This window comes from Podarcis filfolensis (assembly GCF_964270895.1).
Source record: "Podarcis filfolensis genome assembly, chromosome: 1".
In the NCBI taxonomy this organism is placed as follows: Eukaryota; Metazoa; Chordata; class Lepidosauria; order Squamata; family Lacertidae; genus Podarcis; species Podarcis filfolensis.
The window spans coordinates 106,641,639-106,667,522 of record NC_139604.1 but is presented as its reverse complement, the minus strand read 5'-3'; the positions used below and the strand labels follow the sequence as shown (position 1 = coordinate 106,667,522).

The 25,884-nt window shown below is 44.0% G+C and overlaps 2 long non-coding RNA genes across 4 annotated transcripts in view; both read left to right on the top strand.

The window, feature by feature from the left end:
* The window catches only part of LOC310766567, an 89,990-nt gene that overhangs the window by 41,371 nt on the left and 22,735 nt on the right, over positions 1 to 25,884 (top strand). For 2 of the 3 annotated variants that reach the window (XR_014550258.1, XR_014550260.1), the window contains exons 5-6: positions 5,094 to 5,422; positions 8,901 to 9,047. This is a non-coding gene — a long non-coding RNA (uncharacterized lncRNA). The remainder of the gene's footprint in view (positions 1 to 5,093; positions 5,423 to 8,900; positions 9,048 to 25,884) is intronic. The other variant, XR_014550259.1, reaches the window with a different exon arrangement.
* LOC310766935 lies at positions 12,096 to 20,190 on the top strand. Its single transcript, XR_014550538.1, has 3 exons — positions 12,096 to 12,180; positions 17,971 to 18,146; positions 19,572 to 20,190. It is a non-coding gene; the product is annotated as an uncharacterized lncRNA (long non-coding RNA).

Genomic DNA, 25,884 nt, shown 5'->3' with positions numbered 1-25,884 from the left:
ATCTTAGGAGCCTACACAACACATAACACTGTTGCTGTATTAGAAAATAAATAAATAAATTGTCCAGTAGCACCTTAGAGACCAACTAAGTTTGTTCTTGGTATAAGCTTTCGTGCGCATGCTCACTTCTTCAGATACACACACATGAAAGCGTATCCCAAGAACAAGTTTAGTTGGTCTATAAGGTACTACTGGACAATTTATTTTTTTATATATATATTTCAACTATGTCAGACCAACACTGCTACCTACCTGAATCTAGAACTGTTGCTGTATGTAGGTTTTATTTTATTTGTTTTTTATCTTATATTTTGGAAATGTACATCCAGGTTTTTTTTCTTTAATTTTTTGGGGGGCCTCAAGAACCGGGCCCTATAGGAGCTATAGCTTGTTTAGCTTATATGTAAATCCGGCACTGGTCTGGGGTGAGGCACCCTCCCCGGTTGGTACATCAGCCTTATTCTCTAGTGAGGTATGGAGAAGCTATGTTAAGGCTACTAAAAACCAATCAATCAATCAATCAATCAATCAATCAATCCAGGGCTGGTGACAGTGGAAATTTATTATAATTAATTTATATCTTTTTTAAAAAAGGTTTATAAAGTATGGACCCTTGAGTGGAGAAAAGCAAGCAAAGGGAAGTGCCCCCTTTATGCCCCTAACATTAGAAGTAGCATGTAGGACCTGCAACAAAATTTTGCAGAGTAAAGCCCTGCTCAGGTTCCAGCCACCGCCCATGCTCTTTCCTAGGATATTCTACTATGTTCCCTATCCCCTCTGGTTTTTTAGTCCCCCCCTCACCTGTTCCAACATTCATCCAGCATTTTGTGGCTGCACAGCATGCTCAGTCTTTGCTGGGCTCTCTTCAGGGATTCAGACCTTAACATGCCCTACCCCACAAATCCCCTTGGATTCCTCCAAGCCTGCAAATACCTTTCTCGTCTCTGTGGATACTACCATTTTGGCTCAGGATCCGCATGTGTAGAATGATATATGATAAGTTGCTGTTGTTATTCATAAATAATAATGATGATGATGCAGTATTTATGCTTTACAGAGCAGCATAAAAAAAGAGACAAGGTCCTTCCCCCAAGGATCTTTCAGCTGAAATATATTATTCCAAACTTTTCATTTTCAGTCAACAGAAGATGGCATACATCAGTATTACTTGGCATCTCAGAAGGGTGCCATGCTTGCCAGAACTCGCTGAGTTTTGCTTTTCTCAGGTGTTGTGCTTGGGAAAAGATGGCATTCCTTCCAAGAGCTGCATTCACATGGCTACTGACAGCTTCCTTTAAGCGACTGTGCAGCAAAGTGTTGAATGAAGTGTGAAAAGCCGTATTTTAAGGCCAGCATAACCAAAGCGTGACTTCTGGATCGAAACCAGAAAACAGAGGAAGGGGGGAGAAAGTAAGGAGAATTCACGACCCCAGGGTTGGCCTACTTTCAGACTGAGTTGCTAGTTCTTGATTTCTTACAGTAGCCACAATCCATTCAAAGCCTCTTCTGTCAAGAACAGCTTTTATTTTTATTCAGATGAGCGAGTTATTATGTGCTAGATTCATTGGTAAACTGTACATGTAAGCACAGCCAATACGTCACGGCCACACTGTTTGACCAAGGGCAGAGGATGCCGATAATCCCTGGATCAGCTGTCCCAACTGAAAACAGGAAGAAGGAGGCCTGGACGTTTCTTTAAATGAGCAAATTGGATGAGACTCTGGCAATGCTGACTTACACTGAGTCAGCAGAACCACACAACTCAACAAAGAATATTTATTCACACATGAATTATTCAGCCGGCTTCAATAGCATCTCTGCAACAGCAATTCTGCAAGCAAGTTATTGCATACACATAGGCAGTCGTCCAACCACAGCTGCAAAGCGGAATCAGGATAGTTCTCTTGACCAGTCAAGTGGGGGTGAGGAAGCCTTTTGCTTCTGGGAGCCGCTGAGGCAAAATAGTAGCCAGAGCTTCCTTTACAAAGTGCTCAAAGTCAGCAAAATGACACGGAAGTGAGCTTTTTATTTAGCCTCATGTGAAGGTCTTCTGTGACAAATCAAGAGGTTTTTACCTATGCACCACCCCCTGATTTTAATTTTATTTTTAAAGAGACTTTTGAGCAAACGTACGCTCCGGAGGCTAAGATCCGAACCAACAGACTCAAGTTACACGAAAGGATATTACGACTAAACATCAGGAAGAACTTTCTGACCATAAGAGCTGGTTCAACATTGGAACAGACTCCACTGAGAAGTGGCAGACTCTACTTCGTTGGAGGTTTTTAAGCAAAGGTTGGATGTCCACCTGTCATGTATGATCTGGTTGAGATACCTGCAGTGCAGGGGGTTGGACTAGATGACATTCAGGAGTTCCCTTCCAACTCTACAATTCTCTGATTCTATTGTATCTTTTTAATAGACTCAAAACAGACCCACAGAGCTGGAAGAAGCCTTGAAGAAGCTGAGAGGAGCCCTCACCAATTTGGTTCCAATTCCAGTTCAGGGGTAAGGCAGTCAAGAGGTTTCAGGTTTCGGCTCAGTCCTGGTTCACTGAAAGACAAAACCCTTTCTGAACTGATTTAAAGGATAGGTTTAGGTTCTGTGTGATTCCCTAGGTGGTTACTACGCACATTTTTACAGGCTATATACTGAAGCATAGAAAGCGAGAGAAGGGCTACAACTTGCTGGAAACCCTCCAAAAAACAATTGCCTACTTGAGGGACTGAAACCCAGGTCTCCCAGATGGGTGTTCACTTCACCACATACCATCTCTGTTTCACATATTTAGGCTGCATGCATAATATTCATCTGGATGGAGGCATATTTTCCACAATCTCTGAAGTTGCTTTTCTTGGCCGGACTACTGTCTGGCCAGAGAAGAGACCCAAAACTTTTGTTTGAAGTAGTAGCAAAGCTTTGGCAACCCTAAATGAGGAAAAGGTCGGAACGTTTCAAGAAAGTGTTGGGCTTTGCTTTCTCCAGACAGAGCCCAGTTGTTGGTGATGTCTCTCAATTTCCCCCTGCACATGGAATTCAGGCTTGGCACGAGTTTCGCAGCTGCGGTTGCTGCCGCTAGCCTTGTATGCAAGCGAGCTGTTTCCCAAGTCCTGGTCACACATTCATGGCCCTTTTCCTGCTTTGATACTTGTTCAGATTCCATTAGGATTTAATGAGGAACCCACCAGCCTTGACAAGCAGAGCGGCTGACTCATGGCTGAAACCAAGGGCAAGCCTGAGATTGGGAATTATCCAGCAAATTAGTTTGTCACCTTTGGCTCTACGTTCGTCGGGACAAAAGCATGGGCCTGGTTCCACCCTCTCCCTGGCCACACAAACCCAGAGGGAGCTTTTGTTAGCATGATCACTGCAATATTGCAAGCAGGAACCTCTTGAAATTCTCCCGATTTGTGGAGAGAGAAACTGGGAGGATGATTTCTCTTGCATTGATAAGAAATTCTCCCAACAGTTCCTCATTTATTTATTACATTTCTATACTTCCTTTCTGGCAAGGGCACCCGAGGCAGTTTATCAATTTAAAATATTTTTTTAAAATACATTATATAAAATGTAAAGTTGTCCATGTTGGTGGGGGGCAGGCTGATATTGTCTTTGGCTGCTTGCCTGCCTCATTTTGCTCTCTTCTGCCTTCCCACAGGACAGATGGTGTCCATTTCTTGGGGTGAGGCCTGCAATTCAACAGTGGCAGCAGTTCAGCAGCTTTATCTTCTCCAAAGGATTGTTTGGTTTTTGTTCTTTGCTGCTGTTGCAAATAGCAAGAGCAGCAATGTTGGCTGCCATCTTGTCTCTTTTATAATGCTCCAGACCTCACATCATTCCAGGGCTTTTGGGGTGGGGTGGAAATTGCAGCTTCCACAAAAAAATGGTGGAGAATATATTTGGAGAGTATTCTGCAAGGTGGCCATTTTTTTTAGGAGGCAACAAACATTTGTCAGAACTTTTGTCAGGAAGATGTCTTCTGAGAAGTTTTGGGAGGTAAGAACATTAGAAGGAAGGTGGGAACATTAGACGAGTCCTGGTGGATCAGACCCATCCAGCATCCTGCTCTGTGGCCAAGCAGGACCTGAGTACAACAACACTCCCGCTGTGGCCTGTGCTGGAAATTTGCTTTCCAATCTCAGGTTGTTTCCTTTCTCTTGTTTGCAGATCCACAAAGATACGGGCTCTTTTCTCCACAGGCAGGGACAATCTGGGTTATGCCTCCAATTTTAAATATTCACTACTTCTTAAAAAAGAATTATCTCCCTCACCCTCAACGTATGCCAAACTGCCCAGTAACTTCACACTTGAAGTTCTACACTTTGGTTTTAATACACCTTTTTGTTTTGTTAAGTAAACTGGTTTACAGCTTGCAGTCATGCATGTTACCCTAAGACATGTCAAATGAACGCTTGTCATGTTCACACATCGCATTTTAAAGCGTACTCTTAAAACAGCCTCGGTGTACACACACAAATTGCTGCTTTATGAGAATTGGCCCTAAATTTGTCTGCTCAGACCATGGATGCCAACATCTAAAGCTGCAAAGTTGTTGAGGAAGACATTGCTTGATACCTATTAATAGCCTAATGTTTTAGTGTTATGTTTCTAGTGCATCATGAAATCGCTTTGGGGTGCTTCATAGTAATCAATTTGTAAACGAAATAATGGATAAATTTGCTATCCTGTCGTTTGGTCAAGGGAGACCCAAACATGGCCTACAGGTGAGTGAACAACTGCACTTTGAGATGAAACAACTCCTGACAATACCTGTGTGGTTTAAATCAGTAGTGTTTACACAGCGTTTGTCCTCAGCAGGGCTGGCATCAGCACCCAAGCTGCTAACGGTCAACTATTGACCCCTGCCCTAGCCGCCTTTTAAAGTCTTGCTGCCATTTTAATTTCCCACAGTGCTCCTGGTGTGGCATTGCTTCAGGGCACTGCAAGAATTTTTAAATGGGAGCTACACAGCACTGCTAGTGTTGGGGCACAAAGTACTGTTAGGTGAGGGCCCACCTGAAGGCACTTTGTCCTTCAGATCAGGAGCAAAGCTTGTCTCCCAGCCATCTCTTGTCCTACTCTCACCTGGGCAGGGGCTGCGTCAAATGACAGCAGAGGAAGCCTAGCTGAAGAAGGAAAACAACAACAGCCAGCATAAGCTCAGTCTAACCAATCCGCTCCCTTCCTCAACTATCCCTGGCTAGCGAGCCTTTGGATCAAAAGCTGTCCTAGACACAGATCTTCTGAATGGAGGTGGTCACCCACAGCCACCCCACAAGGCTCTGGGATGAAGGGAAGGCCGGAAGAATAAAGGCGTCCGCTCCCCGATTGCACTCCTCCCTGCAAGCTGGCCTCCCTGATGCTGAGTCAGCAGCATCTGACAAATTAGTCAACAGGATGACTGCTGGGCTCCCGGCTTCTGGTAATTAACGTTGACAAAGCTCTGTGTGTATGTTTGCTTCTGCGCCTGCTCGCTTCCCAGGCAGGAGGAGAGCCGCCAGGAGGGGAGAACGGAGGGGAGAGAAAAATGGAGCAGTGGCTGCTGATGCTTCCTTTGCAAAGGCTGGGAATTTACATTTGCAATCCCACGACAGGCAGCCACGGCCCCATGGCTTTGCTCCCAGCCCTGCCTGCATCCTTAAGGGTCCAGGTGGGATGAGGGCAGGAAGGGATGAGGATGGTGAAGGGTTAAAACAGCCTGGAGAGGCAGCTTACCGCTCAAGCAGACACAAGCGCCCTTGTAAAACACAGGCCTGGATGCAGGAAGTGCACAATTCGAAGCCTCCGCAAAGTTGCAGAACAGGATGTTAAATGTTCCGAGCTGAGATTTGTCTCTGGTTGGGCTCTGAGGTTATTTCCTCAAAGCGCTCTGTTAAGATCATGACCTCTGAGATGCACAATGAGGCTGTTGGCTTTGAAGCTTCTGATTCTTTTGCTGCTGTTGTTTGAGTCGTGTGAATTTCTCTCCCCAGCGTGGAATGCTAAATTGCCTGCGGTCTGCGGATGAGAGGCCCCAGAAGCAAGAGAGGTCAAGGGCAGGAGAAGTTGTTTCTTTAGCTTCTCCATAACTTTATGTTCGCTAACTTCAGATCGTGCGGTTTGTCCCTGCTATTTTAGACTTGTGCTTGAAGCCAAACCTCAATTGTTCCAAGTGCCAAAAGCTGAAACGCTTTGGTTTGAGCACAGGGAGTTTAAATGGGTGGCAATAGGCTGTTGTGTGAAAGGGCTCTTGGTTGGAAAACTCCCCCAACAAAGCTGTCTGGAAACGTTTAATTCATGCATAACATAACAGCACCAAATCCAGGTTTGCCAATGAATAGTGCATCCAGCACAGGGAATTGTAGTCATGATGCATCTAAAAGAGTGGACTCTAGTCTACAAAAGCTTATGCCATAATACATTTAAGGTGCCACAAGACTCTTAGTTGTTCTTGCTGCCACAGAGTAATGTGGCTATCTCTCTGCAAACAATGGAAAGAACTCTGACTTTCTGATGAGTGCACAGGAACTGCATGATACATTGTGTTTGCAAATGAATGTTCGTCATGCTCAAGCATTGCACTTTAAAGGGTATTCTTAAAACAGCTTAGGCATACACACACAAATTGTTGCTTTATGAGAATTGGCCCTAAATTTGTCTGTTCAGACCATGGATGCCAACATCTAAAGCTGCAAAGTTGTTGAGGAAGATGTTGCTTGAAGAGCATAAGAGGGGTCATATCTATTATTATCATTATTAATAGCCTAATGTTTTAGTGTATGTTTTTATTGCATCATGAAATCACTTTGAGATGCTTCATAGTATACAGTTTGTAAATGAAATGATAAATAAATTTACTGTCCCATCGACTGGTCAGGAGTGACCCAAACATGGCTTGCAGTCGAGTTAAAACAAAGCAAGAAAAATAATAAAGCTATATACAGGAGTGACTAGAAGAGAAGTGCCTGCTGGGAGGAATGTAGAAAGAAGAAACATCATGGTACACCTGTATCAGCATAACTGGATGCCTTCATCTGCCCCAGCTGCAACAAAACATCTCTCTTCCATATTGGTCTCCATATCAACCACTGTAACTCTCCAACGGTTTGACTTCACCCCCAAAGGCACACACTCTTCCATCGTCTCATGAAAAAGACTGATTCCACCACCACCGACATAGTACAGTAGGAAATTATGTAATATATGTCATAGAATCATAGAATTGTAGAGTTGAAAGGGACCCTGAGGATCGGCTGGTCAAACCCCCTACAATGCTGGAGTAGGCAGCTGTACCATATGGGGATCAAACCTGCAACCATGGCATTATCAGCACTACGCTGTAACCCACTGAGCCATCCAGTGTCAAAAAGCAAAACAACCCTAACTAGGGTTTCAGGTAGGGCTTTGCTCCTAGCTGGAGATGCAGGCGGGGCGGGGGGGGGGAGGATTGACCCTTGGCATAAGGTCTAGTGCAAGGGGTGAGCTTTTGCACCCCTGTTCCAGTTTTCCTAGGATTAACTCTTCAAAGCGAGGGTAAGCCAAGAAATCTTCCCCAGCTTGGATTTTAACTTGAGCTAGAGAAGAATTGGGGACATGGGTGACACTGTAGGTTAAACCACAGAGCCTAGGACTTGCTGATCAGAAGGTTGGCGGTTCGAATCCCCACAACGGGGTGAGCTCCCGTTGCTCGGTCCCTGCTCCTGCCAACCTAGCAGTTCGAAAGCACATCAAAGTGCAAGTAGATAAATAGGTACCGCTCCGGCGGGAAGGTAAACGGCGTTTCCATGCACTGCTCGGGTTCGCCAGAAGCAGCTTAGTCATCCTTGCCACATGACCCGGAAGCTGTACGCCGGCTCCCTCAGCCAGTAAAGCGAGATGAGCGCTGCAACCCCAGAGTCGTCCGCGACTGGACCTAATGGTCAGGGTTCCCTTTACCTTTACCTTTAGAGAAGAATTCAGCTGCTGCTAATGCTCGCCTCTTTGAGATGAACATTTCCCCACTCCCAAAATCTTGTTTCTGGGTCTGAACCAGGTGAGCTTTGCTGATATCTCTAGTCTCAAGCTGTGCCAGAATTTGCTCCCAGATTGGCAGCTATTCTGAGGATTTGCCAGTTCTGTGTGCACCAAATGCCTTCTGTTTCAACTGGTGTGCTATACGTGACATTCCATATCTCACGTGTCCTATATAATTCTTGGAGGAAATAGTAAAACTGTCGCCACCTTTGGTGCTGGGAGATGCTGTCAGGAAATGATGCCCTCCTGTGGCTGAGGCTGCAGACTTTGTTTCTTTTCTCTCTCTCTCTGCCTGTGCTGTGTGCCCAAGCATACTGATGGTGCTTGGTAAATAATGAAAGTTTATTTTTCAGTTTCCTGAAGATGAGAGAGATTTTTCATTTTATTCCATCGATGTTGGGTTTGTCACTTATAAATAAAACATCGAGGTGTGGAATTTTGCCAGTCGACTGCAGCTGCAGCACCCCCCCCCTCCCTGGATGGGCACTCTCTTGCCCCCGGTAGCACAAAGACATGGTGTGCCCCAGTTTTCCTGCTATGGAATCATCACTATTGCTGTTTTTGGCTGCAGCAAGGAGTTCTTGAGGGATCTCCTTTGCAAGCACTTGAATCGTGCTTCGCTTAAGCGAGTAGCCTAGAGATGGAGAGTGCAAATGTGGGCACAGCACAGCGAGCACATTTAATCCATTCATAGCTCTTCATACCGCTAATAGGAACGTGTTATGAATGCTGTTGGGGGGAGATACAGGGAAAGGAGCTTCCTGTAGTAGAAGCCTTGAAGGGAACTGACATTGGTTTCTGTAGGAAGCTTACGAGAGCTTCTAAATGTTGCTTTAGTCAGAATTCTGAGGCATAAAATCTCACGTTGCTTTTTCCTGTTTTATTTCCACCCCCCCCTTCTTTTGCAGACAGCGCTTTTTGGACTTCAGATCTAACACAAATCCTGAAGCCGGCAAAGCAGGAAGCTGTTGCCAAGGAGACCCCGAATATTTCCCCTGGCAAAAGGTGTTTCCCCAGCTATCCAGTGGGGCCATCAGACCCAAAGAGGATTCCAGGTAGCAATATTCCACTTTTCAGAAAATTACAGCCTTTCCATAAATGGTTACCAATTGTGTGTTGAACAAACAGGCACCACATGGTTATTCCCTAAATGTTAGAGAAGCTTCCCCCTAGGAAGCTTATTTGGCCCCTCTTGCTTTTGTGGCGTGCAAAGGTTTGGAAAATGACGGCGATAGAGAAGCTCTGTCTAGATTAGCCAATTTATTTACATCTTAGTTACAGTTTTAGATCACTTTCCCAAGATAATTTACAATAAGATACAAAAAACAAAATACATATAATAAGAAAAAAAACATAACAATGGCCCAGGACCGTTGTTATTCTTTAGTCGTCTTAGTCGTGTTCGACTCTCCGTGACCCCATGAACCAGAGCATGGCCTTGGAAACTCTCACTTTCTTCTTAAAGCTTCTCCTTTTTTATGTCCATGGAGTTTTCTTGGCAAAATACTGGAGTGGTTTGCCAGTTCCTTCTCCAAGTGGATCACATTTATTCTAAACTCTCGGCTATGACCTGTCCATCTTGGGTGGCCCTGCATGGCAAGGCAAACAAAGGCCCGGGGGCCAGATTCGGCCCAATCACCTTCTAAATCCAGCCTGCAGACGGTCCGGGAATCAGCGTGTTTTTACATGAGTAGAATGCGTCCTTTTATTTAAAATGCATCTCTGGGTTATTTGTGGATCATAGGAATTTGTTTTTTCCCCCCTCCAAAATATAGTCTGGCCCCCCACAAGGTCTGAGGGACAGTGGACCGGCCCCCTGCTGAAAAAGTTTGCTGACCCCTGGCATAAAGCACCTAGCTTCTCGTATTTATTGAATCCCCTTCGCCATGACAAGGCAGTGATCCATGAAGGGGCCAGAACCATTAACGGCCCCTCAAAAAAGTCTGCAACTGTTAGGTATTAACAATCTAGCCTGTGTTTACAAAAGACTGAGCAAATGAAAACGTCTTCAGTGGCCATCTAAATTTGTAAATGGAAGAGGGCAAATGTTTCCCAGGGGGAGGGCACTGCAAAGTGGGGGTGGCACCATGGAGAGCCCTATCAGGTGTCCCCCATACTGTGAATTCCTGTTGGGAGCACCAATCTGTGGGTAGGTAGAAGAAACACAAATAAAAACAGTTACTTCTTCCTTTAGAAGGTTTGAGTAGGAAGATTCCTTTGCCAGGAGTCTAGATTTTTAAATTTCCTTTTGTGAAAGGATTTTTATAACATTTATTTTTACATACCGTATTTGTTTATAAAAAAATTCATACCACCACCATTAAGGAAAAATACCAACGATAAAATTACATCCATTAAACAAGTACAAAATACATCATGACTGTTTTACTGAACTTGGAGAATAATAGTGTTAGGAGTTTGTGGGTGCCAGAGACCTATGATTCCTGGCTCCAGTAAGTATTAGACTTTAATCAAGGCTTGGGGTGTTAAACTGGTTGCCAGGCCTCTCTAATCACTGGATCCAGCGAGTGTTAACAGCTAATTAAACCAGACTGGCTTCCTGTGTTGAATGATTGCCTGAGTGATGGTCCATTGAGTGAACAAAGGATCAAAGAGGGCTCTGTGCCAGGCAGCAAACGGGGGGGGGGGGCTTCCTCCCTCAACAGATAAAGTCAAGAGTTTAGAGTAGAGAGGTTGGAGTTAGGAGTAATGTGATCTAGAAGAAAATCAGCAAGCTGGAGAGGCAGAGCATGTTGTTTGATTTCTGTTTGAATCCAAGGCTGTGGCTATGGGAGAAACAAGATCCTTTTGGGCTGTTAATGCTGTGAACTCCTCCAAAGTAGGTTCAGGTTGTGTCAGGAACTGGGCAAAGGTGTCTTCAGGAGACGAGAGCAGTGGTTTTGTGGGCACCAGCCAGGAGGCAAGGGGAAGCTTCAAAGCTGGAGAGTGGAGCACAGGATGGCTCAGAAAGGGAGGAGGAAGAGGCCGGCCAGGCAAGTGAAGGGCCAAGTGCTTCTCCCCGCCTTGCCTGTACCACTGTCTCCCAGAACTAGGAGAGAACTGAAGCAGGAAGACCAGAGGATGTTTCCACACAGGCGTAGTCTCCAGCTACCTGTTCACAGCCTGTCAAGGGAAGGTACATAAAATGGTGGAGGGGGAGTGGTGCCCAGTTGCTGCAACTGCTGCATGGAGCTCGCATCTGGGAGTAGCTACCAAGACTCTAGATTGGTGTGTGCAGCTATCCAGAGCTATAGAAGTGACTGTAAGCATTATCTTTGACCATAAAGAGTGAAGTCTCTGCCGTGCGCCTTCCTTTGGCTACAAGCACCCTTAACAAGCTGCGTATGTGTGTAAATAAACCATAAATCCCAAAGATTCCACAGTCTCCACTGTGCCTCATTTCCAAAAGTAAACACAAACCTTGCGTAAGCGTCTGGGACCCCTGGAATCTCACACTATTCAGAAATTAGGGCAGTTTGCAACAATGTGTGTGCTTGTAAATAAAATTATTTTTTATGTCCTTCCAACCTTGAAGTATAAGTCCTTTTGAAACCATAAGGGCTCAAGGGACCCATCTGTTGCTCCTCAGATCATAGGATTTTAAGTCATGAACATCTACAAATATCAAAGATTTCCCCCCAAGCAAAATAAGAACAATTTCTGACCTAAAAGAGGACACACCCACGTTATCTGCCTCCAAGAAGCAGTATCAACATGACATCACCAGCATCTATCTGAATTAGCCAAAGAGGCTACGGAGTCCAATCTACTTAAAACAACATTTTTGTAGTTGTTTTTGAATAGGGCTGCAGTCTTAATCACCACTGATTACAGTGGGAGAATAAAGTGTATACGTAAATGTTCCTTTCTAAAATCAATGGGACTTAAGTTGGTAATGTTTGTTAAAATAACTATAGCAAATGCTAATTGAACGGCAGCTTGACTGAAAGGAAAAGCAGACAAAGTTAAATTATGCAGCTGCTGGAAAGATACTGGAATATTATTTAAAGGGGCCTAAGAGGGAATGATTCATTGAAATGCATTTGATAAGAACAGGACAAGAGTCAATAACTATCTTTTCTCTATAATCCCAAATCCCCACAAGGTGTTCTGTCAGTGTTGACTGAATGAAAGGGTTGCTTCCAGCTAAGGACGGGGGGAGAAATTTGATTCAGTTCATGTTGAAAGGTGAGCACAGCCATCTTTCAAAATGCATGCTTCTCTGAATTTTGTAATACAATTATACTAGTGTGAGGTGTGCATAAGAATGCAAATGTATTAGCAAAAGCAATGTTATAAAATGCATTATATCAGGGAAGATTGCAAAAATGTTTACATTAGGCAAAAATGCACACAAATTTGTATATTAGGGGCAATTTACTGGTGAATTTTCAGGTGGATTGCCCCCTTTTAAGTGCAAACCGAGGTAGAAATGGGGAGAACTGAACTTAAGAACGAGAAACGGAAATGGATGGTTTCCCCATCCTTGCTTCCAGATCAGCGTTGTTCTTTCTTTCTTTCTTTCTTTCTTTCTTTCTTTCTTTCTTTCTTTCCTACTCCCTGTAATAATTTAGCAGCAACCTAGCTTCTAGCAGCAGAGATGCCTGGAGGAGAAGAGGAGGGGGGAGTTGTTGATGGAAAGAGGCAGACCCAGGATTTGTCATGGGGCTGTTTGTCCTCTTGGTGACTGCAGCACCAGCTGTGCATGGGAAGGTAAAGTATAGGGAGAAAGGGAGGGGGCAGTGAAGGGCCTCAGGCTCCTTCACAGCTGACCCATAGCTATTTTTAGCTTTGGAATGCTCCTGCCAAGGCCCTCTGGGTCTATTTCTTGTCTCCTGGCAAGTGGCATTGTGTGAGCTTGTCAGGAGAAGGCTACCAGAAAAGACCAGGAGAGCCATGTGGGGCTGCCCTTTGGAGGGAGAAGTATTCAGAGTCAGTGCAAGCAGGAGATGGAAGCTAGAGCCACTCTTTTTCTCGTTTCCGAGCACAATTCAAAGTGTTGGTGTTGGCCTTTAAAGGCCTAAACGGCCTTGGCCCAGTATACCTGAAGGAGCGTCTCCACCCCCATCGTTCTGCCCGGACACTGAGGTCCAGCGCCGAGGGCCTTCTGGCAGTTCCCTCACTGTGAGAAGTAAGGTTACAGGGAACCAGGCAGAGGGCCTTCTCGGTAGTGGCGCCTGCCCTGTAGAACGCCCTCCCATCAGATATCAAAGAGATAAACAACTATCTGACATTTAGAAGACATCTGAAGGCAGCCCTGTTCCGGGAAGTTTTTAATGTGTGACATTTTAATGTATTTTTAATCTTTGTTGGAAGCTATCCAGAGTGGCTGGGGAAACCCAGCCAGATGGGCGGGGTACAAATAAATAATAATAATAATAATAATAATAATAATAATAATAATTATTATTATTATTATTATTATTATTATTATTATTAGATGCTACGGGTGCTTCCAGGTGACCTGATCATTGAGCATTCATCTTGATAGGTTTTCAGGGAGATTAGATAATGTTGGCTGTTTAATGAATATTCATTCTGATTTGTTTATGGGGGAGGTTAGATGATATGCGTCAAAACAAGTGCTGTCCTCTGGCTTTCTAATGCATTTCCCTTACAGCTAGTCACTTTCCCTTACAGCAAGAAGCCTGACTTTGTGGGGGAAGTGGGTTCGTTGCACAAGACCTCTCAATCCAACACAGTTGCTGGTGAATCCCACTTGAAAATGGTGGGAGATTTTGCAGTGAAACTTCACAATGCATAGCTATGCTAGTTAGCAAATGAAGGGCTTAAGGACTACAGAGCGGTAAATGGCTAGAGAAGGCTTGGCTAGGTCGTGCCTCCTCTCCTTTGGGGAGGGAGGAAGTAAGGCTTGTTTGCTATGTGATTTTTGAAAGACATCTGAAGGCCACCCTGCTTAGGGAAGTTTTTAGTGTGTGGTGTTGTGTTGTAGGGTTGCCATATTTCAAAAAGCGAAAACCCGAACAGAAAAGTTTTGGAGCTCTTTTTGCAAAATTGCAAAGAAATTGGACATTTTTGAGCTATTTCTGAGGGAAATTGATATTGCTGACCTAGGCTGCCATACGTCTGGATTTTCCTGGACATACAGCCGATTTCTGCGCGGACACTGCTTGTGGCTGCAGTATTATTATTTTTTTGCACAATTTTTTTATTTGATTTTTAAAGGTTAGGGTTAGGGTTAGGGTTAAAGGTATACATACAACAAAAAGCAGTTCTGACTCCACATGTCAAGATTGCTCTGAATCTCCTGACTTCCCCCCCATCCCTTCCATGGATCCTAATGGTATTTTTTCCTAACTGCATACCAATACTTATCCAAATTTTTAATCTTTCTAAATTATCCATACTTTACAAGCGTGGGTAAAATCCTGCTAATGTTTTAACCTGTTTACAGTGGTCTCGTAAATAAAATGTAAACTTTTCCCATTCCTTATTAAAGTTCTTGTCTTCTTGATTTCTGAGCTTCCCAGTTAATTTTGCCATTTCAGCATAGTCTATCAACTTGGTTTGCCATTGTTTTCTGGTCAGATAGTTTCTTCCTTCCATCTCTGGGCTAGTAGCATCCATGCAGCTGTTGTCGCATACATAAACAATTTGGTATCTCGGTACCTATAATTCCTAGTAAAACTTCTGGTTTTTAAACAAAAGTTATTTTAAACTTTTTTTCATTTCATTATATATCATCTCCCAGAAATCTTTAGTTACTTTAAACGTCCGCCGCATATGATAAAAGGTACCTTCTTTTTCTTTACATTTCCAGCAAATATTTGAACTTGTTCTGTACATTTTTGCTAACTTAACGGGTATCAAATACCACCTATACATCATTTTCATATACCGTATTTTTCGCCCTATAGGACGCACCGGCCCATAGGACGCACCTAGTTTTTTTTTTGGGGGGGGGAATAAAGAAAAAAAATTATTCCCCCCCCCCCCCGCAGCCGTGGCTTCAGCACGCCCCAGGCAGCAGGCTGCTATGAGCAGCCTAGGGAGCCCTGCGGGAACTCCCGCGGGCTCCCCAGGCTTGCTGATAGCTTCCTGAAGCCTGGAGAGCGAGAGGGGTCGGTGTGCACCGACCCCTCTCGCTCTCCAAGCTTCAGCGAAAGCCTGTATTCGCCCCATAGGACGCACACAGATTTCCCCTTCATTTTTGGAGGGGAAAAAGTGCGTCCTATAGGGCGAAAAATACGGTAATTTCAGTGAACAACATGCCATGAATTTCAATTCTGTTTTCCATAGCTTCTCCCACTTTGCCATTTGTATATTATGTCCCAAGTCTTTTGCCTATTGTATCATTACAGATTTAACTTGTTCATCTTTTGTATGCCACTCCATGAGCAAATTATACATTTTCGACAATAATTTTCTAAAACATCTTTTTGAAATTTTGATGATTCATAACTAAAACCTTCCTTTTTATCTATCATAAAAATATCATTTAATTGATGATACTGTAACCAATCTGTTACCAATTCTTTTATCTCCTCAAAGTCTTTTAATTTTACCTTCAGTTATCAGCTCTCTGTATGTCGGCCAATTAGCCCTCATATTCCATTTTTTCAAAATATTGCTTCTAACGGGGAGAACCACCATGGGTTTTTTTGTTCTAATAGATTTTTACTGCGGCTGCAGTATTCTAGGCGTATGGCAACCCTATTGTATTGTGTTTTTACTATTTTTGTTGGGAACTGCCTACTGTGGCTGGGGCAACCCAGTCAGATGGGCGGCATATAGATTTTAATAAATCCTCTCTCCCGCTCTTGCTGTGCTTATGTGAAAGATAGAGATGCAATCTTAAGTGCAGTTCCATCAGGTGTTTTCAAAACAGTTGATGGTCGTGTGGGGAGGTGCATCAAGAACCACATTTCATTCTTCCTCTGTTGTTTCCCCAGCCCCTCCATTAACTGCAAACAGGATGAATGCTTGGTAAATAGCTGATTTCATCTAAGTCCCCTGAAACTTTGTGCAAACAAATCAGGATGAATGTTCAATAAACAGGTTGTCTAGAAGCAAATAACAATACTGATGCGTGTTGCAGGGTTTTTACGAGGGTTACTGCTTAATAATGCACAGGGAGTGTTCAGAACACTTGATAGCAATAGTTCAAATGTTGTGGTTATTATTTGTTTAATACAAGCACTCATAAAATCTGCACCTTCCTAGGAGGCATTCTTCCTTCTCTCTCACACAGGGGAGGGCTGCCTCTTATAAGATTATGCCAGCTATGGAACACATATATGCATCATCCAAAAAGAAAAAGGAAATACCTTGGTAGTATCTCGCTTCAGAAATATTGTCCCCTTCCCCCCATAAGCACATTCAGTTCATAGACTAATCTGCTAAAACTCTTATAATTAAAATCAACTGTAATAGAAAACACTTGCTATTCTTTTGTTTAGGTTTCAGTTCTTTGTAAAGAAATATTGGAAAAAATATAATTGAATCGTGTTACAGCTTGTGTGTTTGTGGCAAAGATCATGCGGGATAACACAACATGGGGAGGCGTATGACAGACAACTCAATTCAAGAACCTGCTTCTCCCCTCCCTCCCCCCCCCAACATGAGATCACTCTTACAAGTGGCTTAGCTGCCGCTGAAGATGCAATGGGTACATGTGTGTGTCGTACATACAATTTGCTTCCTGGCTTGGCCAGGAAGTTAATGGTTTATATACATGGGAGTGATTTTTGATGGCCAAATGAATTGTGTGTTTTGATTCCCTCCTCTCCAAGGGGAGGAACTGATTTTTTAAAGACAGAAATAAACAGATGCTGGGAGTGTTGGAAGTGGGGTACAACTCAGCTTGCTGAGATAAGAGGCTTTGCATGGGGTGAAAACAGACAAAGCAGGAGACTTTCAGCTTTCTAAACTGTCACTGTCCTTTTGAACTGGGTGATCCTCTTTTCTTTGATGTGGAATGGAATTCTGAGGTTGCAACTCCCACTTCTCCCTTCAGACCTCAAGGCGAGGTCATCTGGGATCGCGATCTCTCTCCTGAGGACAAAACAGCAAGCATGGCTGCCTTTGTTTCTCCAACTACTTGAGTTAGCTGGACTAGGAATCTTTTCTTTCTTTTTTTTTTAAATGATATTTATTCAAAATTTCATCAATACAAAAGGAAAAACAAGAAAAACAAAAAAATACAGCAAAAAATAAAACAAAAAGAAAAAAACCAAAAAAAGAAAAAAAAGAAAAATACAAATCTCAAATTACAACTTTTCATTTGCTTATTTCCTGAACCTCCTCACACCTCCCTTTTTGTATTCTAGTTTGATTCGATATTCCAGCAAATTCTTCCCGTTTCTCAATTTTAGTTTAAATGATTAATCTTCACAATCTATCTTATCTATTAATTCACCATAACCTTACCATCTTTTAATATAATCTGTTATTCAATTTACCTTAATCTTTTTAACCTTATCTTTTCTTAAAAATCTTAAAATTTCAAAGTTTACATCATATTCATTCATATTTCCTTAAATCATTTCTGCTAAAGCCAATGTGGTTCCTTTCCAGCATGTTCCCTGATATTTCATTAATGTTGCACTAATTCCAAAATTAACAAAAGAATTTCCCTTGATGTCTCTAATTTTTATCCAACGTCCCTTCTTCCTGGTTTCCGGTCATGTCAGTCCTTTCTGTCCATTACATCCAGTCCATCAATCTGGTGTTCTTATATCCGAGGCCCTTAAGTCTCTTCTTGGCCCCCTCTGCACATTTTCTTGTCCTTGTTTGTGCTTACGCACTTCTTTGTCTATTATTAACTTCTTGGGGAGTGGGTCTAGGAATCTTTTGGGGACTAGGAATCTTTTCTATCCAAGTATGTACTTCCTATGATAAGCAGAAGGTTTTTTTTTTACTCAGAAAGCCTCAGCATGAATGCCTTTCCATTAGAAGTGTGCTCCAAATAAGGATTCATTCACAGAAATTCACTTCTGCTGTTGCCTGCAAACTCAGGTCTGTCTGGAAACACCAACCTCTGATCAGGACTGCCCTTCTCTGACATGATTTGAGGAGGACTCCTGGTTGCTAGCGAGAGGAAAAGGAGTTCATTCTCCCCTAGCTACGAATGTTTGAGTTGCTCATTATTTCTCTTACATGTGGAATTTAAACCTCATGCATTTATCCTACAGGTAAGTGTACTTGGAAGCAGGGTGGCATCTTGAATAAAATATTGGGGAAGGGGGCAGGTAAGCCCTGCCCCACATAGTGAATCACAAGATGCACACCATTTGAATGGCAATGCCTATCAATTTTGCTCCTATGCTTGGGAGCGTTATTCCTGGTTCATGGCCAGACCCCTTTCCTGACATTGAAATCAGCCTTCCACAACCTGGTGCCCTCCAGGTGTTTTTAGACTACAAGTCCCATCAGCTCCAGTCACCACCACTTGCCGGGTATATAGGCAAGACCAATTTAATTGGAGCAGCCTTGAGTTCAGAGCTAAAAAGTGGCCGTTTGAAGTTTGGCCATGGCGGCCATCTGTAGCTGGGCAAATGTTATGCCTACAAGAAGGCAGCCAACCTCTCTCTCTCTCCACCCTCCTCCCTTCTTGCTCATTTTACAGTAGCTTCTCCTAGTTTTCAAAGCTCCCAGCTGTTTCTGCTTGTCTCAGGCAGGGGAGGCTGGTTGCCTGGATACCAGTCCTTCTGATGAGCAGTTGAGTCCCTCCAGGGATTCTTGCCGCTGCCTCCCCATCCCTGCAGTGCAGTATCACTGCTTGAGTGATGAAGATAGAAGCCAAGCACGTCTGAGTGCCCATGGGGCTTTACAATTTAATAAGAGAAAGGAAGAGCAAGAGCGAGGAAGAAGATGCAGACTGACAACGCTTTCTGATTCCTCCAAAATAACTGCCAAGAGTAGAGATTACAAAGCAAACCAAAAAAATAAGGGGGAACCTATACATTGCTTTTTTTGGCCGGGGGTGGGGGCAGGCAGTTGTAGGTTGTGGAGGGAACGAAGAAGGCAAAGCCCTCTTGGCAGACAGTATCATGTGGTTTTTTTTTTTTTAAAAAATGTTTAATTTTTTAAAAAATAAATAAATAAAATTAAACCATGTGCCTGAGCAATAGTACTGAAGGGGATCCATGCCAGTGAAATATTTTAGTGTGTGTATCTGTGGGCATTCATCTTCCAAGAGCTGTCCCATGAAGGACAAATGTTATACGGTGTACTGACTCTGTCTGTTTGGGATTTGGCTTAAATTGTGCAGGGTAGCAAAAGTAGTCATGGCTCTCTCCTACCTTATTGCTCTTCCTTTCTGATTCTTTCTTATGTAAAGAGATTATGCACATATATTGTTTAGGAAGGGGTGTAAAGGAGGGGAGAATTAGCTGTTATAGAAGGATCCTTCACAAATGCACATACCTCATTTCTGCAAGTGGGGGGGGGAGGGAACCCAGAAGAGATTAGAACATCTAAAACAGGGAAACATTCAACATGCTTTTGGCTGAATGAAGGCTAACAAAAATGTGAGCAATGGGAAAGAAATGCATGAATAATGCAGAGCAGGATTTGGATCAAGTAGATTGTCACACTGTCCCGTCTTCCGCTTGCAGCTTCTCAATGTGAAATCAAGGAGAGACAGAAGGAGGGTGAAGAAGTCTGTTCTGTCACCTTCGGAGGATGAGACTTGATTAACAATCCAGCCCATAGCACAGAACATTAGTTTCGTCCTGAGGCAGAGAAATAATTTGTGTCAGAGCCGTGAGTTATGACTGGTTCACACAATCAAGCTCATTGCTTGGTGGCTGTTAGCATCAAGTGCTGGTTTGCATATGTGAACGCACCATCACATACATATTGCCTTGAACCCATTTCACTCGAGGCCATTCACACATTCAGCTGTGTGTCCTCACGTGTTGTGTAAATGTGTGGTGAGAAATCAAGTGATGTAAGTGCATAGGTGAACCACCCCAGACGCATCCACTGAAACAGGTTAGGGGAATGAGGACAATTGTCCCCAAATGTACTCCGTTCACACTACAGCACTTTATGGCTTACTGCAAAAGAGAAAAACCATATTGGGCCAAACTAGTAGAGATGCTGGGGAACGTTGATTGGGTCTTTGGTTTCTTAGTGCTTCTCAAACTTTTTTGTAGATCACTTGAAAATTGGTGGCGGTCTTGGTGGATGACTTAATAAACTTAAAAACAACAACCCCCAACTCATATTTTAATAACAATGGACTTGCCTCTCTAGTGTAACGGATATGCCTGCCTTTTTGTTAGGCTTAGCAGGGCTGAGTGCAGATAAACATGACTGAACCTCAACCTTTCTGCAGATCACCTAAATGGAACTTGCAGGCCACACACGGTCTATGGGCCACAGCTGGAGAACCTGAGGCTTAAATGACTTAAAAAGCCGTTGTAGAGGAAACTTGAATATGGAGCACACAGCTGGAAGGACAGGGGGCTTTAGCTTTCTTCCCCATGCCGTTCTCTTTTGGCACAGATCACACCTCTCCAAAGCTGTTTCATTGGGGAAGATGTATGCATACTCATGTATTTTCCTTAATGGAGCACACAGCAATTTTGGAGAGACAATAAATGCACACACACACCATCAGCCAGTCTGGCTTAGGGGAGAGAATGCTTGATTTGGAACAAGCAGACCTGACTTCAAATTTCTGCTCAGCCATGAAGGTCATTGTATGACTTTGAGCTACTCATCCTTTCTCAGCTTATCTCACAAAGCTGATGTGAGGATGAAGTGTTTTGTGACACAGGGCTTTTGCCATGTGCACCACTTATACCTTGGCTTTGCTGATGTCTCTGTGCCATAAGAATATCCTCTCAAGAAGTATATTTTGAGCTAGCAGGGTGGGTGCAAATGAAGCAGTAAATCAGGGATGGAGACCCCTCCTGACTCGAGAGAGTGCAGCTTCATTGTACCTGGCATCCTCTGCTCAAATAATTCTTATTTTGTTGAGTTTTTAAGGTTATTATTCCTTTCCTTATTTTGATCACTTGGTGTACTGAATAGCTGAATTGCTCCCATTGCTTTTTCTTGGGTAGCTTCTGCCTACCTTCCTCTTGTTTTTACTTATCCTTGTTTCTCATATTCTTTGGAGCATTGATGGGTATTGGGTCTGTCAGATTTCCCCAAAGCAGTAGTTTACTAGCTATAGAACTTAAGCACTCCTGTTCAGGCATAACTATGAGATTTTCCCAGAGAACATTAGGAGATGTTGCATGGTGTGAGTGTGTGAGTGTGAATCTCTCATTTACTGCTATATTAGAACAGTGAGAGATATAATCCATCACTTTATAAGATGATAGGGCTGACTGAGCCAACAGCATAGATGTCAAGATATAAAGGATTTTTTGACAGAAGGAGGAGAGCTCATCTGGTTGTTTAACAAACATTGGCTTAGGCTGCAGACATGCAACGTTTTATTCTGGAATCAATGAAAACAGAGTACTTGTTTTTTCCAACATGGTCCACACACAAAATCTAGATCTATGGCGTATTTTCTGCCCTTGGAAAGTTCTGATTGAGAAACTAGTTTCATTCCAAACTTAAAAGGTCCTTACAGTTTGATTCCACACTATCCAGCAGTGTATCCATATGAAAGCAGATATAGGTGTTCCTGGAAAGGGGAGTTGACTCCACACCTGTCAAATGATGTTATGCTTGGGCATATACCAAGATCGCAATCGCCACTTCCTTTTTTATTCACCTAAGGCATGTGCAGGGAGAAAAAGGTGCAGCTATCCTAATCAAGAGGAGGATTTTCAAGTAGCCACAGCCACTCTCGTGGGTGGCAGGATTTAGAATCAATCTAGATTGAAAGCAGCATGTGGAAGACAAACATGAATGATTCTGGATTGAGGAAAAACTATACTTTTGCGCATACATACGGGTTAGCTTGTATGCAACCTTACAATATTTTCAAAGAAGGAAACGGGAATAAACCAGGAAATGGGCCAAAGAGAGGTGGATTGACAGTGGATATAAAGTTTTGAAGAGGATAAAGTATGAGAAGAAGAAAAGCAGCTGTTGGTGGTTGGTTTCCCTCCCCAAAGAATACTCTGTCTAGTTCTCCAAGTTCTCTGCTTTAATAAATGGTGATCGGGTCTAGGAGCAAACCTATAAAAACCAGAGCTCACTGCTGAAACCCCCACCACCCACCCCTCCATAAACCAGCCTGCCTGCATCCAAATAATTCTCTCCATTTGGTTCATCTATTGCGCCCAATCTGGTAGGAAAGGTCAGACTGTAAAAAGTGCAGTTTATTGTAGAGATGTATCGCACAAATGCACTTTTAAATACAGGCAGTTCATAGGAGAAGAAGAGGGGGGAGCCAGTGACACTGCAGCAGACGCGGCGGAGACAGAAATATACTTGTCGGTTGCTGCATGGACGGGGAAGGCACAATGGCTGCATTCCATCGTGTAAATCTTCTGTCTATGAGAAGCATGCTATAACCTAGCTAATAAAGGTGTCAAACACTGGCAGAAAACAACTGTCTCGTTCCTTTCCATTTGCTCTTGCCCTCCACAATCCATAAACAGGGATGGAGAAAAGAAATGGGGATTTTAAAAACATTACGAGTCTATTTTTTATTATTATTAAAAAAAACCCCACATAAATTGGATGCTATAGATTCAGTGAAAATGGGAACTACAGATGCAATGATGATCAGTGGGATAAAACTCCAGGTAAACTGCCTTCCTGGGCAACGTGCTACAGCTGTTATCTCTTTAATTGCGGTGCCCAGAACCACAGTGTTCATCCCTCTCACATAGCAGGAGGACGCGACCAGGATAAGGCCCGTGTTGCTCGCTGCAAGATGGATGCCTGAAATGGCTGCAGTCCTCCACTTTGTCGGAATCAAGCCTTAGTCAGAGGAATTGGCCACTCTCCAGGTGCCCGGCTTGGATTCCATGTTGATCTCCCCCGTCAGCGACTCCCGGCAAGACAAGGCGAGATCCCGGCGATCCTCCTCAAGTGTGAGAAGAACACACCATTCCTCCCCCATCCCTAGGGAGGGGAGAGAGACAGACAGAAATGTATTTAAATGCCTTTATTTCTGTCATTCCAGTAGTGCAGAGAAACGTGTCTGCACCCTCTCACATCAGCAGCCAGAGAGAGAATAACCCCACCCATGTACTTCCAGTACAGGGTCATGTGACACTCTGAGCTAACATCCGGTGCTCAGTGCACATAATAGACTGTCCCTTGTTCCCACGGTACAGTCCCATAACATCAACATCCTGTTTGGCTTTCCAGCCATCTGGAGCACTCAGCATTGCTCCTTTTTCGTAACACACTTACCTTGGTGCCTACCTTTGCGGCTGTAGACCTGTAGGCTTGTTGTCTCCTCTTCACAGACTCAAACTCAGCAGGGATCAAAAGTGGCCATGTCTGAGAGAGCATGAGTACCATGCAGGCAAGCTTCTTTCGGAGGATTCATATTGTCGGGGCTGCCAACTTCACTTTGCTGGTGCTGTTTCTCTGCTTTAAGCAAATTAAGCGGATTCGTTTTCTGGTGGAGAGATAACACGACAGGGAAAGCTTTGCCTGCTAAATTATTGGATGTCTCGTTACTGTTAAAAGCACAGGAGCCAGAGCAGTAGAAAGCTGGCAACCCAGGGGTGGGTAACCTCAGGGCTTGCAGGGTCAAATGTGGCTGTCCAGGCCATAGCTTGTACTACCCTGCTTCTTATCTCAGGTGTTTTTGACTGTCTGGAATGTGTCAAACTCTTGATAATGCCTCTTCCCTATGTGGATGGAGGAGAGAGGGATTTACATTTGTTGCTCCACCCTCTTTGCCTCTAGCCCTGCCCACTGGTGGAAAATGCCCTTGGAGAGCCGGCCCTGAAGAGTGGGGACCCTTTATGGATTACTTCAGAAAGTGGTATAGTCAAGTGAAGTCATGGTCAGAATTCGAAATATGGGAAGCGGAAGGGAGATGATAGTAGAGGAAATATGTATTAGATAAAAAATATGCCATATCATGCAGCAGAAAAAGGGTGGGACTAGAACAGGCATAGGCAAACTCAGTCCTCCAGTTGTTTTGGGACTACAACTCCCTTCATCCTTAGCTAACAGGACCAGTGGTCAGGGATGATGGGGGTTGTAGTCCCAAAACAGCTGGAGGGCCGAGTTTGCCTCTGCCTGGACTAGAAACATCATGGAGGTAAGGGTGGGAAGTCGAAACGTTAAGGGAAATTTGTGTTGAAGTTTAATTTGTTAAAATTTTCAAAATCCAATAAAAAATCCAATTTAAATAGACAGCTGCCCTTGGCCTGAAAAAAGTTCCCTAACCAATGCTATGAGAAAAATTGGGAGGAGAGCTCATGAGAGGATATTGATCAATGGGAATCTATACAGGGAAGTGGAGGACGCCTGAGTTAAGAGGCACATTACTGACGGAAGTAATAATTTGCTGGCATCTGACATGCAAGGAAGAGAGAATGGAGGCGCACTGCAGACAGCGAATCGATGTGCGCTACCTGGGAATTAATGCACAAAGAGTTTGCAAAGTAGATGAGGAAGAAGGAAAGCTTTTCATGCAGCTTTCCCCCAGTGCACCATGCAGGTCCTTCTCTGGAAGGGATCATTCAGAGCCACGCCAATCCAAAATAAGCTGAGTTTAGTAGGTTCTCTATGCCAATCACTTGATTTCTCTGTTGCCCCACATTTCCCTGCCAGCTGCTGCCAACAGAGATGCTTTACATACTCCTCTTGGCATGGTTTAGTTTAGCCCCCCCCTTTGCTAGTGAAGGTCTCTGTCAGAATGGGCTAGTAGGAGGCCCATATAAGATAAGATGGGCAGCTGGTCCTCAGCACTGCTCTTTCCAGTTGAACGCCATTTGCTTATCCCACCAGATTTATACAAAATGGATAAGGCACCGGCCTCCTAAGCCAGGGATTGTGGGTTTGCATCCCATCTGGGGTGACTTTGTTTGATGCCACCCCGGTGGTGTAGCAGTAAAACTGTGAGCACGTTTGCAAAGCTAAGCAGGGTCTGGTATGGTTTCAAAGTGGATGGGAGACCGTATGTTGAGATTGCTGCATTGCAGGGGGTTGGACTTGAATGACCCTCAGGGTCCCTTCCAATGCTGCAGCTCTATGATAATTCTAGGTGAAGCACTCACAGGACACAACATAAAGCCCTTGCAGTGGAGCATGGCATGGGGGCAGGGAGTGCTTTGCCCATCTTCTCCGATGGGCAAATCCTGTCCCAGTTACAGGTGGGATGAAGAGCAGGAGATGGGGATAAAGAGCCACGCCCCAAGCAGCCACTGGTGGATGAATTTGCAGGCACTGGGGGGCAGTAGTCATATGTGGTGGAGGCTGGGGAGATATACCAGATTCAGCCCATCACAGACTGGGAGTGTCTAGTCCAGTCCAGTGGCAAATCATTACCTTAAATCAGGGGTGGGAAACCTCCAGTCTGGGCCAAATCTGGGTCACCACAGATCCTATTTGGTCTGCGTGGCAGTTCCTCCCAAAAACTATACTCATTTGTAATGTCAGGTGTGGTGCAGGTAGAGATGTCGCTGGATTGGCTGCACAGCCAATGTCCCATGGGGAACGTGATTGCTAAATTGATCCCTGCAGAAGGCAGGGCTGAGGTCACCACCCATCAGCTGCTAGGAGGTGAGTTCAGTGGTGCTGCATTGGCTGTGCCATCTAGTTCCCCTTGGGAAGTGATGTTTGAGCAGTTCTTTGGGTAACACTTTTTGAAGGTACGTGTACTAAGATCTTAGAATCATAGAAGTGTAGAGTTGGAAGGGACCCAAACGGTCGTCTAGTCCAGCCCCCTGCAATGCAGGAATCTCAGCTAAAGCATCCATGACAGATGCCTATCCAACCTTGCTTAAAAACCTCCAAGGAAGGAGAGTCCACAACCTTGAATGC